This window comes from Hordeum vulgare, chromosome 1H (assembly GCF_904849725.1).
Source record: "Hordeum vulgare subsp. vulgare chromosome 1H, MorexV3_pseudomolecules_assembly, whole genome shotgun sequence".
Classification (NCBI taxonomy): Eukaryota; Viridiplantae; Streptophyta; class Magnoliopsida; order Poales; family Poaceae; genus Hordeum; species Hordeum vulgare.
This window is the reverse complement of record NC_058518.1, coordinates 302,892,813-302,905,048: the sequence shown is the minus strand read 5'-3', so window position 1 is coordinate 302,905,048 and position 12,236 is coordinate 302,892,813.

The window sequence follows — 12,236 nt, the reverse complement described above, 5'->3', positions numbered from 1 at the left end:
CATCTTGGAGGGGAAACATCAGCAGATTGAGAATCAGCAGATTGAGCTGGTAGATTGAGAATCGCTGGGAAGTTCAACTCCGGCACTCAGCATAAGCCTCGCTACATCCCCTATTCGGGGAATACTAGGACTGGATCCGGTAAGTTTGGAGGACATTCCCACCATAACCACCTGGTGCACAACCATGGAGGCCACAACCATGGAGGAAATGGGAACCACCGCAATGGCAACAGGTTCAAGAATGGCAATGGCAACCAACACCCTCCCGCTACAGCTCAGAAGGATCTGACTCACATCACCTGCTTCAAGTGCTAGAAGACGGGATACTATGCCACAGAATGTCCCCAGAACAAGCAGAGAAATGCAAACGGCAATGGCAACTCAGCAGCAAGGAAGCCCAATCCTTTTCCTCGAGCTCAGGTGAACCACATTGATGTTGAAGAGGTATACGATCACCTCGGTACTGTGGTTGGTAAGTTTTTGCTAAATTCACGTCCAGTATTAGTACTTTTTGATTCTGGTGCAACACATTCATTCATATCAAGGGTAGTTGTGGAAAAGTATAGTTTACCAACTAGAAACCTCAGCCAGCCTATTAAGGTCAGTTCCCCAGCAGGCATGATGACAGCCGGGATAGGATGCCATGCTTTGAGTCTCAACATTGGGAACCATAAGTTTCCCACCGAACTCATCGTATTAAAGTCTCAGGGATTGGATGTAATTCTAGGCATGGATTGGTTGGCCAAGTACGAAGGGAATATTGATTGTGCCCTTAAGTCTATTTTGCTCACCACCCTAGAGCAGAAGAGGATTAAGTACGTATGCCAACGCCCGTCACGGAGTAAACGGGTGAACTCTCTCACGGGAGTTGTTCAGGAGGAAGTACCGGTCGTACAAGACTTTCCAAATGTATTTCCGGAGGAATTACCAGGCATGCCACCGGATAGGGAGATTGAGTTTCTGATCGAACTGTTACCGGGGACAGCCCCTATATCCAAGAGACCCTATCGGATGCCTGCAAATGATTTAGTAGAAATCAAGAAGCAAAACAAGGAGTTACTTGACAAAGGGTATATTCGCCCAAGTTCGTCACCTTGGGGAGCCCAGTTCTCTTGGTTGAGAAGAAGGATAAATCCTTGATAATGGTAGTCGATTACCATGCATTGAACGAGGCGACCATCAAGAACAAGTATCCCTTATCGATGATCAATTATTTGTTTGACCAGTTAGTTGGAGCCCGAGTGATCTCCAAGATCGATCTTCGATCCGGGTATCATCAGCTGAAAATTCGTGAACAAGATATAACCAAGACCGCCTTCACCACAAGGTATGGTCTGTATGAGTACATAGTCATGTCATTTGGTTTGACTAATGCTCCGGCATATTTTATGAGTATGATGAACATGGTATTTATGGAATACTTGGACAAGTTTGTCGTGGTGTTCATCGATGACATACTGATATTCTCCAAGAACGAGGAGGAACACAAGGAACACTTGCGTCTAGTTTTGGAGAAACTTAGAGAGCATCAACTGTATGCGAAGTTCAGCAAATGTGAATTTTGGTTAAAGGAAGTCGGATTCCTCGGACATATTATTTCGAGAGACGGAATAGCAGTGGATCCTACCAAGGTTGGAGCAGTCACCGAATGGGTAGCACCCACCTTAGTTAAGGAGATCCGCAGTTTCCTCGGACTTGCCTGATATTACCGAAGGTTTATCGAGAATTTCTCGAAGATTGCCAAGCGCATGACAGAGTTGTTGAAGAAGGAGTCCAAGTATGTTTGGAATGTGAAGCCAGTTTCCAAGAGTTGAAGAAACGTTTGGTTACAGCCCCAGTCCTGATATTGTCGAACATTCAGAAGGATTTCTAGGTTTATTGTGACGCTTCTCGTCAAGGACTTGGAGGAGTGCTCATGCAAGAAGGAAAAGTTGTACCTACACATCCGACAGCTCAGAACTCATGAGTTGAACTATGCCACACATGATTTGGATTTAGCAGCCGTAGTGCACGCACTCAAGACTTGGAGACATTTCCTTACCGGCAATAGTTGTGATATTTACGCTGATCACAAGAGCCTGAAATATATCTTCACGCAGAAGGAGTTGAACCTCAGACATAGGAGATGGCTAGAGTTGATCAAGGACTATGACATGAGATTGCATTATCACCCAGGGAAGGCAAATGTTGTAGCAGATGCCTTGAGCCGTAAGAGTCATGTGAACACGCTCATAGCGGGAGGATTACCGCAAGAGTTAGCCGATGATCTCACAGAACTCAAGTTTGAGATAGTTCCAAGAGGATTTGTAGCAACGTTGGAGATTCAGTCCACCTTGACCGGAAAAATCCGTGAAGCCCAGAAGTCAGACAAGGAAATAGCTAAGATTAAGCAAAGAATGAATGATGGAAAGGCTAAAAGTTTTCGTGAGGATGAACACGGAACCATATGGTTTGAGTACCGTATCTATGTGCCCAATGATCCTGAACTCAGGAAGTTGATACTTCAGGAGGCCCATGATTCCCCGTACTCAATACATCCAGGCAACACCAAGATGTATCTGGACTTGAAGGGAAGTTTTTGGTGGACAGGAATGAAGGACATTGCTGAGTTTGTAGCAATATGCGATGTTTGCCAGCGAGTAAAGGCCGAGAATCAGAAGCCAGCAGGATTACTTCAACCTTTCCCGATACTCGAGTGGAAATGGGAGAAGCTTGGTATGGACTTCATCGCAGGATTACCCAGGACCCGTTCAGGTTATGGTTCTATCTCAGTAGTGGTCAATCGTTTGACCAAGGTAGCTAATACGTCTCCATCGTATCTACTTTTCCAAACTCTTTTGTCCTTGTTTTGGACTCTAATTTGCATGATTTGAATGGAACTAACCCGGACTGACGCTGTTTTCAGCAGAATTGCCATGGTGTTGTTTTTGTGCAGAAATGGAAGTTCTCGGAACGTCCATAAAATTTACGGAGAATATTTCTGGAAAATATGAAAAATACCTGCTCAAAGATCCACCGGAGGAGACGGGCTAGTGGGCCACAAGCCGTGTGGCCGCGGCCTCCCCCCTGGCCGTGGCCACCAGGCTTGTGGGGCCCACATGGCTATGCCGCCCCCAATTCCAGCGCTATTTATTCCCTTTCGTCCCAGAAAAAATCAAGAGAGAGGAGTTCATCGTCTTTCACAATCCAGAGGCGCCGCCACATCCCGTTCTTGCCCTGGAGGGCAGATCTGGAGTCCATTCTGGGCTCCGGATCAAGGAGATCGTCACCATCGTCACCATAAACCTTCTTCACTCTCAAATTCTATGAAGCTCTTCATCGTTCCCGAGTAATCTATTCGTAGGCTCGCTGGGCGGTGATGAGTAGGATGAGATCTATCATGTAATCGAGTTAGTTTTGACGGGGATTGATCCCTAGTATCCACTATGTTCTGAGATTGATGTTGCTACTACTTTACCATGCTTAATGCTTGTCACTAGGTCCCGAGTGCCATGATTTCAGATCTGAAATTATTATGTTGTCACCAATATATGTGTGTTTTAGATCCGATCTTGCAAGTTGTAGTTACCTACTATGTGTTATGACCCGGCAACCCCGGAGTGACAATAACCGGAACCACTCCCGGTGATGACCATAGTTTGAGGAGTTCATGTGTTCACCAAGTGCTAATGTGTTGGTCCAGTTCTTTATTAAAAGGAGAACCTTAATATCCCGTAGTATCCATTTGGACCCCTCTGCCACGGGAGGGATGGACAATAGCTGTCATGCAAGTTCTTTTCCCTAAGCACGTACGACTACACACGGAATGCATGCCTACATCACATTGACGAACGGGAGCTAGCCACATATCTCTCCGTGTTATAATTGTTGCATGATGAATGTCATCCAAAAAATCACCGATCCATTGCCTACGAGTTTGTCCCACTGCCATTGTTACTTGCTTTGCTCTGTTGTTGTTACTACTGTTGCTGCTACTGTTACTTGCTGCTACTGTTACTTCCTTTGTCCTGCTGGTGCTGCCACTACTGTTGCTGCTACTGTTACTTGCTATTGTTGTTACTCACTACTATTGCTACTTGCTACTGCTGTCACTACTGTTGTTCCTTGCCACTGCTGTTAATCGTTACACTGCTACTACCTGCTACAATGCTTTTTTGGCGCCATTGATACTTCAGTTAGGAATAGTCTGCCTTGTAAACAGATCGTTTCTGGCACCGTTGCTATCATACTACCGTTGCTGCTTATATCCTGCTTGCAGATACCAATCTTTCAGGTGTGGTTGAATCGACGACTCAACTTCTAATACTGGAGAATATCCTTTCACTCCCATCGTGTCGAACCAACAAATTTGGGTTGAATACTCTACCCTCGAAAACTGCCGTGATCCTGGTGGGCCATTGCAAGGCAATTGCTAATTGTTGAGCAACTGGAAGCAGTTCTTTTCTGGCGCCGTTGCCGAGGACTACCAACAGCTCTTTTCTGACGCTGTTGCCGGGGAGGGATAGCTATATTCTCTGAGTCACTTGGGATTTATATCTGCTCATCACTATGAAGAATCTGAAAGATCCAAGAACCAAAGTCTTGCCCTCAACTACGAGGGGAGGTAAGGAACTGCCATCTAGCTCTGCACTTGATTCACCTTCAGTTATGAGTAAGTTTGCGACTCCACCTCCTGCTAGAAATCTTGATATGTCGCATGTGCTAGATGATGCAAAAGATGCTACTGCTATTGATGATGCTTATGATGCTACTATGCTTGATGCTATGCCTGATACTGCTAGAGATGCTATGCCTGATACTGCTATCCATGATGCTAGAGATGCTATTTTGCCTGATGATGTTATGCTTGATAATGCTAGAGATACTACTTTGGCTGATATGCCACTAGGGGTATTCCTTGATGCTCATATTGCTAGAGTTACTTCCAATGCTCGTGATGCTTCTGAAAGTGCCGATACTATTGAGATAGAACCTTCTTTTGCTCCTGCTAGATCTAGCTCTCCTAGATATGAATTGCCTGATATACCTGAGGGTTATGTTATGGAGGGAGAGATAGCTGAGGATTTTCTTGCGTGTAAGGATGCCTATGACGTTGTGAAATTACTTCTCAAGTGGAAGGAAAAATCTTTGAAAGCTAGGATGAAAAACGACCCGAAGTTTGCCACTTCACCTATCCTTATCATCGATGAGGATTATGAATTCTCTGTCGACCCTGAGATAATCTCTCTAGTCGAATCTGATCCTTTCCACGGTTACGAGTCTGAGACGGTCGTAGCCCATCTTACCAAACTACACAATATAGCCACCCTTTTCACTAGTGAGGAGAAGATCTGCTACTATTATATCCTTAAGATGTTTCCTTTCTCTCTAAAGGATGACGCTAAAGCCTGGTTCACTTCTCTTGCTCCTAGATGTGTGAGTAGTCCCCAGGATATGGTCTATTACTTCTGTGAGAAATATTTCCCTGCCCATAAGAAGCAAGCTGCCTTGCAGGAAATATACAACTTTTCTCAACTCAAAGAAGAGAGTCTCCCACAAGCTTGGGGGAGGCTCATCCAGCTACAGAATGCTTTGCCTGATCACCCTCTTAAGAAGAATGAGATACTTGATATCTTCTATAATGGACTTACCGATGCCTCTAGAGACCATCTAGATAGTTGTGCTGGTTGTGTTTTTCTGGAACGAACTGTATAACAAGCTGAGATCCTACTAAACATCATCTTGATCAGCGATAATGCTTGGACTATTCCCGAACCACCTCCTAAGACAACTCCTAAGAAAAGAGGTATTCTATTCCTCAGTCCCGAAGATATGCAAGAAGCCAAGAAATCTTTGCAAGAGAAAGGCATTAGATTTGAAGATGTCAAAACTCTACCACCTATCAAAGAGATCCATGGTCTCGATAACCCAATACAAGTAGTAGAGGTGAATTCTCTGCGTAGATTCAATGAGAGTGATATTCCTTTTGACAAACCTGCTAGCCTATGCTTTGATGAATTTGACAACTTTGTTGCCAAACAACAGAGTTTTAATGATTATGTTAGCAGACAATTGGAACAAAGTACTCGTATGCTTAGTCATTTAAGTGCTTGTGTAGACAGAAATGTCAATGATCTGAAGCTTCTGAGTAAACATGCCTCTATGATTACTACTTAGGTAGAACAAGTACTTAAAGCTCAGAATGACTTGCTCAATGAATTAAAGACAACTCTGTCAGAGTCATTACTAGGGGAGGCAAAATGACTCAGGAACCTTTGTATCCTGAAGGCCATCCTAAGAGAATTGATCAAGATTCTCAAGGAATTAATGATGATACACCCAGTCATCCTAAGAAGAAGAAGGATGATAGAAACCTACATGTCAGTTCACCAAATACTGTCACACCTGAAGAACCAAATGATATTCCTGCGTCTGATGCAGAAACACAATCTGGTGATGAACATGAACCTGGTGACAATATGGACAGCGATGTTCATAATAATGCTCGACCAAGCTATGATGAGGATGTGGAGATTGAACCTACGGTTAATCCTGATAACCCACAATCTAAGAGATATGTAAGAATGACTTCACTGCTAGGAAGCATGGTAAAGAAAGGGAGCCATGGGTTCAGAGACCCATGCCCTTTCCTCCTAAGCCATCCAAGAAAAAGGATGATGAGGATTTTGAGCGCTTTATTGAAATGTTGAGACCCGTCTTTCTGCAGGTGCGGTTAATTGATATGCTCAAAATATCTCCATATGCCAAGTACATGAAAGATATCGTGACTAATAAACAGAAGATACCAGATCTTGAGATCTCCACCATGCTCGCCAATTACACTTTCAAAGGTGGAACTCCTAAGAAACTTGGTGATCCCGAAGTGCCCACTATACCTTGCTCCATTAAAGGAAACTACGTAAGAACTGCCTTATGTGACCTTGGAGCCGGTGTTAGTGTTATGCCTCTCTCTCTTTCGTAGACTTGAACTGGATAAGTTGACACCCACGGAAATCTCACTGCAAATGGCCGACAAATCAACTGCTTTCCATGTCGGCATTTGCGAGGATGTGCCTGTTGTGGTTGCTAACATTACTATCTTAATGGACTTTGTTATCCTGGATATTCCTGAGGATGATGCCATGGCAATTATTCTTGGAAGATCTTTCTTAAACACCGCAAGGGATGTTATAGATTGCAGCAAAGGCAATGTCAACTTCCATGTCAATGGTAATGAGCATACAGTGCACTTTCCGAAGAAACGATATCAAGTACATTGCATCAATGGTATTGAAAAAACTTCATCGATTCTTATTGGGAACTTTGAATGCCCTATTCCTCGTGTTAAGCTGAAGTATGATTTGCTTGTTGGGGAGATTCATATCCCCATTGAGGTGACTTAGTGGCTATTCGACAATTTTCCGTTTCCTTTTGCGATTCGAAAAAGTTTTGTCATGAGGATTTGATCAACCCCATTGACGGATTTCTTTCGATGACCATGAAATGGATGAATCAAGGAGTCACATACCTCTGTTTTAAGCTTTCACTTTCTGTTGCTTAGAAGAAAAATGATAGATTTAGTTTAGTTTTTCCTGTTTTCTATTTTAGCGTCCCGGAGAAAAGTACCCCGAAAATAAAAGTTCTCCGATGGTCCTGAAAATCAAATATGATTTTTTCTGGATTTTTTGAAAAATACTAGGACTGAGAGATGGCCTGGGGGCCACACCAGTGGGCCACAAGCCCTGTAGCCGCGACCTCCCCCCTGGCCGCGGCTACCAAGCTTGTGGGGCCCACAGGGACCTCCTCCACTCATTCCAGCTCCCATCCTCTTCTTCTACCTCTAGAAAAAATCATTTCGCAGCTCAAACCCGTGTTCTTGCTCATTTGGCTGTGATTTTCGATCTCCTTGCTCAAAGCACCATTCTCCAAACCGTTTCGGGGAAATTACTCCTTGGTAAGTGACTCCTCCATTGGTCCAATTAGTTTCTACTCTAGTGCTTTATCCTTTGCGTATTCTTTCTACCTTGGTGACCCTGTTCTTGAGCTTGAAATGTTGATTTTAGCTGGTCCCAAGTAGTTTTAGCGCGTGATACAGTCTCTAGGCACTAGTAGGAGTAGTTTCTACAAGGTGTGGTTGGTCTTTATTCACTTTTCTCTTGAACTTCAAAAATTTCAGCAAAAAGAAATTATGTTCAAGAGGAAGTTTCATGGTGGTTCCTCAAGTAAGAAGGGTCCCCGTCTTTCTATTCGGGAGCCCAATCCTTATAAACTAAGGGACGCACCAGTACAACCATGTGAATGGCCTTCCGATGAGTTCATGATCGAAGCAGGCTTCAAGGATGAGTTTGATACACGTTTCCGCAATGCCGGGTTAGAAGAATTCCTCTCAGATAAATATGAACATTATGCTATGCTTACTGCCTCTTTCGTGCGTAGATTTAAATTTTCAGTTGGCCGTGACTCATCCATACTGTTTGATCTGTATGAAAAATCCTACACCATGGATTTGGACGATTTCAATAGGATTTGCAAGATACCCGATGGGGGTAGTCTTAATGATCCTGCTAAGTCTTTGGTTAGAGATTTCGTTTATAGTATAACTGTTGGAGAAACTAAAGACATCACACAAGCTACCATAGGAAGCATTCATTTCCCTGCCTTGCACTACTTTCCCCTCTTCATAGGTAGATGCATTAACGGCAAGGTTGAACCTTGTCACCTATGCGCATCCAACCTTAGTATCCTTAAGAGCGAAGTGACGGGTGACCAAAGCTTCAACATGGGAGCTATTATAGCAAGGAGGCTGAATAAGAATTCTATTGATGGGGATTTCTTTGGCGGCATCTATGCCACTCGCATAGCAAATTTTCTTGGGGTACCCATCCGCGCAGGAGATCCCTCGCTCCATACAGCTTTCCTTGACCGCGTCTCTATGACACGCTACCAGTTCCTTGAGAGGGATGATGAATCCCTCCTATACCGATTGATATTTAACCGGCAGCGTGTTTTCCATATTACCCTTCCTGCTCCTGCTTTCTTTGACTTTCAGGTAAAACGGAGATACTACATAACCAGAGGAGATGCAGAGGAGTATGAGAGGGAGGCGACGGCTGCTCGTCTCCGTGAGACAGCTATTCAGGCAGTGGCTGCAGTGCTCCGTATAACCCCGATTCTGATTTTGGGTTTCGCCAGGACCATCCTTGGGAGTAGACCAAGCTAGGCCAAAAGCCTATGCTTGGGGGAGTACGTGTTCGCACCAACTTTACATTCATGCTTATGCTTTCACTTTGTTAGTCGGTGTTTACACTTTGCCACTATATTATCCATGCTAGTTTATTTTTGTTTTGTGTCCTTTTGAGAAAACCCAAAAAGATTTTCCTTTCTTCTTTTGCTTGTTGGGAGCTTTCCCGTGTAAATAGTTTTCTTTTTCTTTGAGTCGAGGTAGAAGACCATGGTTACAATGTTTAGTGGCTCTCGCATGCACACCTGTTCATTTGTTAAAGAGCCATATTACTTTGTCTTCTCCTTTGTGTTTGCCTGCAGATTCAGCTTAGTCCAATGCACGAGCACTCTTATTATTGTTCACATCGTTCGATCGCGCAAGTGAAAGGCAATAATGATGATATATGATGAAGTGACTGAGACTGGAAAAGCTGGTATGAACTCTATCTATTTTGTTTTTGTAAATATGACTAGCTTGTCATCCCAGATTCAGCTTTGTTGAGAGAGAACCATGTTTGCAATGGCAACTTACAAATCATAGTTTCTTATGCCATGCTTACTTAGCTAGGAGCTTATAATGGTTTGTCTTGGATGCCCACATGAATGTTGAGATGACTATGATGTAGTATGATAGGATGGTATTCTCCTTTGAATGATTCATGTGGCTTGACTTGGCGCATGTTCATGCATGTAGTTGAAACAAAATCAACATAGCCTCTATGATGTTCGTGTTCATGGTGATTTATATCATGCTCATGCTTGCACTCAATGTTAGTCAAACTCATTGCATCTTGATGACTGTTGTCGCTCTCTAGTTGGTCGCTTCCCAGTCTTTTGCTAGCCTTCACTTGGACTAAGCGGAATACTGCTTGTGCATCCACTTCCATAAATCCAAGAGTTTTTCCATGAGAGTCCACCATACCTACCTATTTGCGGTATCTACCTGTCGTTCCAAGTAAATTTGCTTGTGCCATTCTCTAAACCTTCAAGAAATAATCTGTTTTGCATGCCCGAACCGCTCATGTGGTGACAGGGGCTATTGGTATCTTCCATGTTAGGCGTGTTATCCTAGACATGTGTTTATTCACTGTCATTCACGAGAAAGGGGACGGTAATTGGGATGCCCAGTTCCACACTTAAATCGGAAAAATAACTGTAAGACAAGACCCCCCGGATTGATGTTAGTATGAACGGTACCCGAGGATTCGGCTAGCCGTGGAGTGTGATTGATTGGTGGTGGGGGAGTTAAAACTTTACTTTTCTATTTGGGAACCGCCTATAGCATGAGTAGCATGGAAGATATTGAGAACTCTTGGTCATTGCGTTGACAATGAAAGCATGCCACCCAAAATTATTATCTCTGTTTTCAAAGCTTGAGCTCTGGCACCTCTACAAATCAATGCTTCCCTCTGCGAAGGGCCTGACTGTTTATTTTCCTGTTGAGTCATCCTCTTCTTATATAAGAAACAATTAGAGAGCACCTCTGTCATTTTTATGCTTTGCTTTTGATTGATATTGAGTATGACTATGACTGGATCTTCGTTGCTATGAATTACAATGTTTAGTCAGCCCTTGATCTTTGAAAGTGCTCTGCATTTATGTTTTGCGGTCTCAGAAGAGCTAGCAAGATACCACCTATTCATTTTGCTTCATGCTTGTTTTGATTGAATTGTTGGTATCTGAAACTCATTATTATTTGCTCGCTCGCTGATTATGCCATTGATATTAGTTTACCGTGAGACCTATGTGTCACTTGCTTATGTGGTTAACTTGTGATCTTGCTGAAATTCTGGTTATGAGTTAGACATAGTTGCAACAACAAGATCAAACAGAGTTTGTCAAAGTTTTTCTTTCTCTTTCAGTTTGTCAACTGAGTTGCTTGAGGACAACCAAGGTTTTAAGCTTGGGGGAGTTGATACGTCTCCATCATATCTACTTTTCCAAACTCTTTTTCCCTTGTTTTGAATGGAACTAACCCGGACTGACGCTGTTTTCAGCATAATTGCCATGGTGTGTGCAGAAATGAAAGTTCTCGGAACGTCCTGAAAATTTACGGGGAATATTTCTGGAAAATATGAAAAATACCTGCGCAAAGATCCACCGGAGGGGACGGGCCAGTGGTCCACAAGCCCTGTGGCCACGGCCACCAGGCTTGTGGGGCTCACGTGGCTCTACCGCCCCCAATTCCAGCGCTATTTATTCCCTTTCGTCCCAGAAAAAATCAAGAGAGAGGAGTTCATCGCGTTTCACGATCCAAAGGCGCCGCCACATCCCATTCTTGCCCTGGAGGGCAGATCTGGAGTCCGTTTTGGGCTCTGGATCAAGGAGATCGTCGACATCGTCATCATCAACCCTCTTCCCTCTCCAATTCCAGGAAGCTCTTCATCATTCGTGAGTAATCTATTCGTAGGCTAGCTGGGCGGTGATGAGTAGGATAAGATCTATCATGTAATCGAGTTAGTTTTGACGGGGATTGATCCCCAGTATCCACTATGTTCTGAGATTGATGTTGCTAGTACTTTGTCATGCTTAATGCTTGTCACTAGGGCCCGAGTGCCATGATTTCAGATCTGGAATTATTATGTTATCACCAATAGATGTGTGTTTTAGATCCGATCTTGCAAGTTGTAGTTACCTACTATGTGTTATGACCCGGCAACCCCGAAGTGACAATAACCGGAACCACTCCCGGTGATAACCATAGTTTGAGGAGTTCATGTGTTCACCAAGTGCTAATGCGTTGGTCCGGTTCTTTATTAAAAGGAGAACCTTAATATCCCGTAGTATCCATTTGGACCCCGCTGCCACGGGAGGGATGGACAATAGATGTCATGCAAGTTCTTTTCCCTAAGCACGTATGACTACACACGGAATGCATGCCTACATCACATTGACGAACGGGAGCTAGCCACATATCTCTCCGTGTTATAACTGTTGCATGATGAATGTCATCCAACAAATCACCGATCCATTGCCTACGAGTTTGTCCCACTGCCATTGTTACTTGCTTTGCTCTGCTGCTGTTACTACTGTTG